This window comes from Myiozetetes cayanensis, unplaced genomic scaffold (genome assembly GCF_022539395.1).
Source record: "Myiozetetes cayanensis isolate MyiCay16 unplaced genomic scaffold, myiCay2020 scf1, whole genome shotgun sequence".
NCBI classification, from domain to species: Eukaryota; Metazoa; Chordata; class Aves; order Passeriformes; family Tyrannidae; genus Myiozetetes; species Myiozetetes cayanensis.
This window is the reverse complement of record NW_026086604.1, coordinates 20,749,634-20,756,555: the sequence shown is the minus strand read 5'-3', so window position 1 is coordinate 20,756,555 and position 6,922 is coordinate 20,749,634.

The window sequence follows — 6,922 nt, the reverse complement described above, 5'->3', positions numbered from 1 at the left end:
ACCCTCCTGTCTTGGTCAGTACCGATCAATCGGTAGCCAGGTTTTGGCTTTTTTGGAAGTTTTTCATCCATATACTCCTTCACATTTTCCTGCTATTTTTTCTGTATTTTATTTCTAAAACATGACCTTTATCAGGGAATTCTGCTTTATGTTTGTTAAGGTGTGTTATCAGAGAAACAGAGCACCTGGCCCAAACCTGCTGGGGGGCACTAAGGCACATGGAGCCCCATGGGCCAGGGGTGACACCCAGCAAGGTGAGTCAGTGGAAAATCTCTCCAGAGCACCTTCCAGCTGAGGCTGGGACTTAATATGGAATAATTAGGAGGACAACAGGTGAGAAAAGGGATGAACCAAGATTGTTTTGGAGGAATAAGCATGAGTTAAGAGAGGGATAAGGAAATAAAAGGTGCTGATTGCATACAAACCTGTGGCTGGTGGGTTGTTTGTTGGGTCATGCCCTGCACCTGACCAGCACAGTTTGTCTTGTCTTCTCATTAACCTCCATCTCTATTTACCTGGGTGAGAGGGCTCTTTTCTGCCTATGTGAGTGTGTAGGGACATCTAAGTGCCAGCAAGTGGGTTTGAACTTGTTGTGGTTTGACCCCAGACAACCACCAAGCCCCATGCAGCTGCTCACTCACTCCCCCACTAGCAGGATCGGGTAAAGAATTGGCAAGGTAAAAACCAGAAAACTTGTAGGTCGAGATACAGACAGTTTAATAGGAAATGCAAAAGCCACACAAACAAGCAAAGCAAATCAAAGAACTGATTCACCACTTCCCATGGGCAGGCAGGAGTTCAGCCATCTCCAGGAGAGCAGGGCCCTGACAGGGTTACTTGAGAAGACAGACCCATCACTCCAAACATTCCCCCGCTTCCTCCTTCTCCCCTCCAATTTATATACTGAGCATGATGTCATATGGTATGAATATCCCTTTGGTCAGTTTGGGTCACCTGTCCTGGCTCTGTCTCCTCCCAACCCTCCAAATTCTTTACCAGTGTGGTAGTACAAAAAGCAGAAAAGGCCTTGGCTCTGTGTACGCACTGCTCAGCAATAACAAAAACATCATTATATTATCAAACCTGTGTTCATCACAAATCCAAACCACATCCCCATACCAGCCACTGTGAAGAAAATTAGCTCTACCCCAGCTGAAACCAGCACAGAACCAAAAGTTACGAAGGCCCATGTGCCTGGGGTGCCAACATGCCAAGCAAGGGAGGGTCCATACAACGATGCCATTGCTAGCTATTAACAAGAGGGACTAGCTAGCGGATAGAAGGGGCCTGGGAATCAAGTATCAAAATGGCCATAAGCCTGGGCTGGGTACCTGCATGTCTGTGAGTGAGATCACTGGAGGCACCAGGACATCCAGGTCAGCTCCTGAAGAGACCGTGGGGTCTCAAACCCTTTTGCAAGTGCACAAACGTGTGTGTGTGCAAGTGCACACATGTGCAAGTCTGGACATGAGAGAGCTGGAGACAAGAGGATGCAAGGGCTAGTTTCTTGGTAGTCTTGGAGTCTGACCTTACTGGGGATCCACAGTGTGCACAGGGGACTGAGGGGCACATGTGTGTGTCTTTAAGTGATGCAAATGCTCCAGACCCTGGCCTACACTCTTTGTACCTTGCTGTGTATAAAGTATCTCTGTGTAAGTAAATTGAAAAGCACCAGAGACTGCTCCTGGGCACTGAACTCAATCACATTAAATTTAAGGTTGTTAGAATAACCCTTGTCCTGCTCCAAGTCTGTGCCAACAAACACTCCTAAACAATTTGAAAGCGTGCTTTGGGATGTAGCTCGAGTTTTCATGCAGTCATCCTTTTTTGGAAACTAAGCAAACCTAAGGCCCTCCTCTGCCAATTAGTTTCATTGCCTGAGATTTAACCCTCACACATTTAATTTACTGACCAAGTTGTAGTCACAGAACCCTCCCTTGGGTCCTGCATCCTCTACTTGGTCACTGAGCATGGTTCCCCTGCTCTGATGATTCTGGATATCATCCTGCTTGGACTATGGTCACTAGCCCTGCTCCTTACCTAGCTCAGTGCTGGATCAAACATCAAGTCATACTATCCCTCTTCAAAGGGCATTGGCCCATACTTCTGCTCACACTGAATCCCTTCATTGATTCACCTGGTCTGGAAGGTCCAGGTGAGTCCACCCTGGTCACATTGAAAGTCCTCCTTGCAAATCCTCTGTCCCAAAGTCTACCCAGAAAACACTTGCCCACTAATTGGGCAGAGCCCACTGATGGGCTGAGCTACCACTGATCAGGTTGACCGTGACTGTTTTATTATTTCTTTGTGCTGAAAGGCTTGAACTCTGTTCCTGTGTTAAGGGGCAAGAAGACATTGGTAAGAAAGTAAGTCATGTTTCTTGTGGAAAGACAAGATTTTTTTTAACTTGCATTTCTCAGCTCTGATGGACTGTAGAAAAATGAACAGAAATGTCTCCCAGTGGAATGGAAACCCTGCACAGTGTTTCTCTTCAGAACAACATTGGGTCTCAATGATTTTCATCCCTACGTGCCTGTCTCTCCTGAAAGATCTCAGTGATTCCACTCAGTGCCTTCTCTGCACCAGCCTGTATGGCTGATCCCCAGCAGGGGCAAGCCATGGAGTGCCAACCGTTAAGTGATGGGTTGCAAGAGCTCTTTTTACCTGATCCTGCCTTCAGAGACCAGATTGCTGAAGCTGTAGTACAGGTCCTACTGCAATGTGGGAGGGATGTTGGCTCTGCTGGAGATGACATCTTAACCACATGAATCTCCCTCCTGCCTCTGCTCTCCTAGATCTGTCTAGGAGGGAAAAAACCCCAATTTGTTTCTCAGAATTTTTCAATGGCAGTCTCTTTCCTACTGCTACAAATTTGAGACATTCCTAAGCAGATGGACAAAGTATTTGCTAGTAGGAGGTAGATAAGAGTCATCATGAAACAACAACCAGCTGGTCATCATGGCCCATATTTCACATTGTTAAGGGACTGGATTAATAAATATAACAGAATTAATAAAATCAGTCCGTGAAGAGCCTAGGGAAATTTCATTACTTGTGCAAAAGGGAGCACATCCCTCATCATCAATAATGCTACTTTTGCTTAGGACCATCATGAAAGTCATCCCAGAGGGTCAACAAAGGCTAAATCTTGCCAAATAAACGTGGTCACTCCTTTCTTATTGATGTACCAAACCAGCTGATGAAGGGAATGAAGAAGCAGCCCACAGCCAGTCCAGAGAAAAGCCTCAGCTACAAAATTACTTGAAAAATGGATGCAAGTTGGCTGGGAAATGTGCAGTGTCACAGAGATTGAACACAGGCTGTGAGTCCATAAACAAAGAGGAACAAGAGATAAACATGAATATAAAGAGCCGATGGGAGACTATGTGGGGCACGGATTGGGTGTGGGGAGGGGAGGAGAGGAAAGGCAGGCTAGAAATCTTCCCTAAGTCTGTTTTTATTTAATGCCTATTATAATCTGGAAGGAAGCAATAAACACCACATTAATTCAATTTATATTTGATGTAACAACTTCTATGAATTAGAGAGGTGTTGTGTAAACCAATGGGGACAGATACAAAACATGAAGAAACTTGGACAGGCTGGAAATAACAAAACACAAGCCAAGTGGATGGGCACAAGGCAGTAGTCTACAGGAGAAAGCTCAACCTTAAATGCAGACATAAAGTGGAGAAATGTGCTTAAAGAAGAGGCAGAAGGTCCTAATAACAGCAGAGATGAACAAACTGGCTGTGATCTTGTAGAGCAGACTCATCCCAAGGGAAACAATGGGGTAAGTATCTGGACCTATTGATTTATGAGGAATTAAGTCAATGAGACAAGTTTGGCTGTATGACAGGTGAGCAAAGAGAGCAGAGTGTGCTCAGGTGTTAATGCTGAGACTATCTGCTGGAGGTGAGGAAATACCCGGGAGACGTCTATCTGTTTTGACAGTGTAAACATCACAAAGCAGGAGAAGGACTGATTTATGGAGTGAGGAGGAACAAGGGTCAAAAACAAATGAAAAGAAATATGGGCTGACTCACTGACAGGGTGAGCTGTATTGCCCCGCAAAACCACTACCTGTGACATTTCTTTCTCTAAATCCCTTAAAACTAGATTGTATAAAAACACGTGAGAAAATGGCTCCAAGGAAACAGGCTTTTGTCTTTGAGAGGAGAGACTGAATGGATATAGAGGGCAATGGCAGCCAGGGTTTGTCTGCTGCTGCGACTTGTCTGTTGTAAAATCCTAAGTGAACCTCTTTCTCCCCTTAACTACCCTCACAGTACAGTTGCCTGGGAAAGAAAAAAAATCATAAAACCAGGGGACAGCTGAAGCAAAAACAAGAGAAGAGAAAGTGAATGACCTGACAGCAGGTACCACCTAGGAAAAAGTCATGTTCAGATCAGGGACCTGGACACTTCACAGCTTAGGGGGTGCACTATTCCTCAGGGATGAGAGCAACCTGATCTTGCTGTTCCTTTCGTCAGGCTGAAGTTGAGCCCACATCTCCCAGCTCCCCAAAACTGCCCTAACCATGCATTCTAGAAGAGGGAGTGTGGTTACCAGCCCTCCCATTCATGTGTTTACTGTCTTCCCCAGGAGAAGGGAACCTGAAAAACATGAGAAGAAGAAAAGGACAGGGTGGCAGTGTAGATTGTGAACTTTAAAGCTGGCTGCTCAGCCCAGTGTGGATTTGGATGGCTCTGGAGGCAGGACTAGAAGCTGATGATTGAGGTAAACTTAGCTGACAGAAATGTAGATGGCTCAGGAATTTAGGCAAAAAGAGGAAAACGCAAGGAATTCTGAGGTCTAGTATTGGTTGTGGTGTTAAGCTAGCACTAATTTTTTACAGGATCATTGTTTTAAGGCGTTAGGCCTCTTTCCTGTGCCACATGAATATTTGGAATATACTGGAAAATTACCCTTCATTTAGGTAACTCTTCCCAGACAAGTAGCTACAATGCATTGTAAAACAACATCTTATACTCTGGGCTGAAGGGGATGAAAAAAGAAATCTATTGAAAATCATGTTTGCAGGCATGAGACATCAGGAACTGGCTTCCCAGCTGTTTGGAAAAGATAAGGGTAAAAGTGAAAGTGAGGAGCATCATATAATCATCATTAACATTAGACTTGGCAACATATTAACATAATGTTAATACATCATTAACATTAGACTTGGCAACAAGCTGTATTTCTTTATGCAGATATTAGTCAGTCTTCTTGAAAAACCTCAGAAGGATAGCAATAAATTTTAAAACCAAATAAAAAACCACCCCAACAAAAACAATTATGCCTTACTCCAGAAAGCTGGGAAGACACCCAAACTAAAGACCTTACAAGAAAGGAGAACTCTCACCATACAGAATCCTAGAAGGTATTCAAACATTAAATATTTCTGCTCTGATTCTACCTATTATACAGACAGTTCATGAGTGAAGCAGCCATTTCCAATTATACTGCAAAGAAGAGTTGCTCAATACCTTCAATATGCAGGAGGTAAATGCCAGGGTCGTGCTTTCTATATATGGCTCCTGGAGGCACTGAATCACACAGTAGTTGAGGCTGACAGGCACCCTGGAGATCGTCTAGTCAGTCCCATACCCAAAAGAGGGCCACATTGTCCATGATTGTCTCTAGTAGAGTTTTAAATATTTCCAGGGATTGGGACCCCACAACATCTCTGGGCAGCCTGTGTAAATGTTTGACCACTCTTGGATTGAAAAGTATAATTATTGTGTTTTAATGGAATTTCCTGCTTTTCATTTTGTCCCCATTGCCTCTAGTGCTGTCAGTGGGCACCACAGAGAAGGGTCGGGCTCCATTTTCTTTACAACCCCTCTGTCTGGTATTTATACACATTGGTGAGACTCCTTCTCCAGACTGAGCATCTCCAGCTCTCACAGCCTGTTCTCGTGTGTCAGATGCTCGAGTCCCTTAGACATCTTAACGGCTCCTTACTGGACCAGCTCCATAATATCCATATCTTTCTTGTGCTGGGGAGTCCAACACTGGACCCAGCACTTCAGATATGTCTCACCAGTGCTAAGCAAAAGGGAAAGATCAGCTGCCCCAAGGTGCTCCCAGCGCAACTCTGGAGTCTGTTGGTCCTCCCTGCTTCCAGGACACACTGCTGGCTCATGCTACCATCCACCAGGACAACCAAATCCTCTTCTACCAAGCTGCTTTCCAGGCAGTCAGGCCCCAAAAAGTACTGTTGCAGACCATTGGTCTGGGACAATTTTTAAATCTCTTTGGAAATAAAGGGATAATCCTAGTTCTGCACCCTCTGTGTGTGTGCTGTGAGACAGTCCCACAGATGAACATTTCTCTCTCTTCTCTGAAGGTTGGCAAAACAAAGAGGAGGCTTCAACTAGCTACTGGGAAAAACTTCTTAATGGTATGGAAAGTGAACTGATGGGAAACCATGCAATCATAAAAATTCTGCCACTGGAGCTTAGACCAGTATCTAACAGGAAAATATTTGGCCTAGTGGATCCTGCTTTCAGGCAGGGGAAGGGATTTAATGAACTATCAGGGCTTTTGCTATGGATCCCTGCTGATTCACCACACAAAAATAGTGGCATCTATATTAGAAAACTCTTACCCTGTTATTCTAGGTATGGCACCTATCATCTCACACAGTGCTGAAACAACTACTTATTCCAAAAAAAGGCATTTTATGGTCTTCTCCTCAGCAGGACACCCGTGTTTTATGAACACTGACAAATTGTCTTCCCAGGGCTCCTGAAAATGAGAAGGAAATATTACCTTCTATGTTTACTCATGATCACTGAGTCAAAATTGCCAAAAGAAACCACAGACTTTGGTTTCTCACTTGAGGTGCTTAAGAATAGATTTTTTCACCATCTAAAATATATCTCCAAAGCAAATTTCCCATAATCGTGAGTATTCT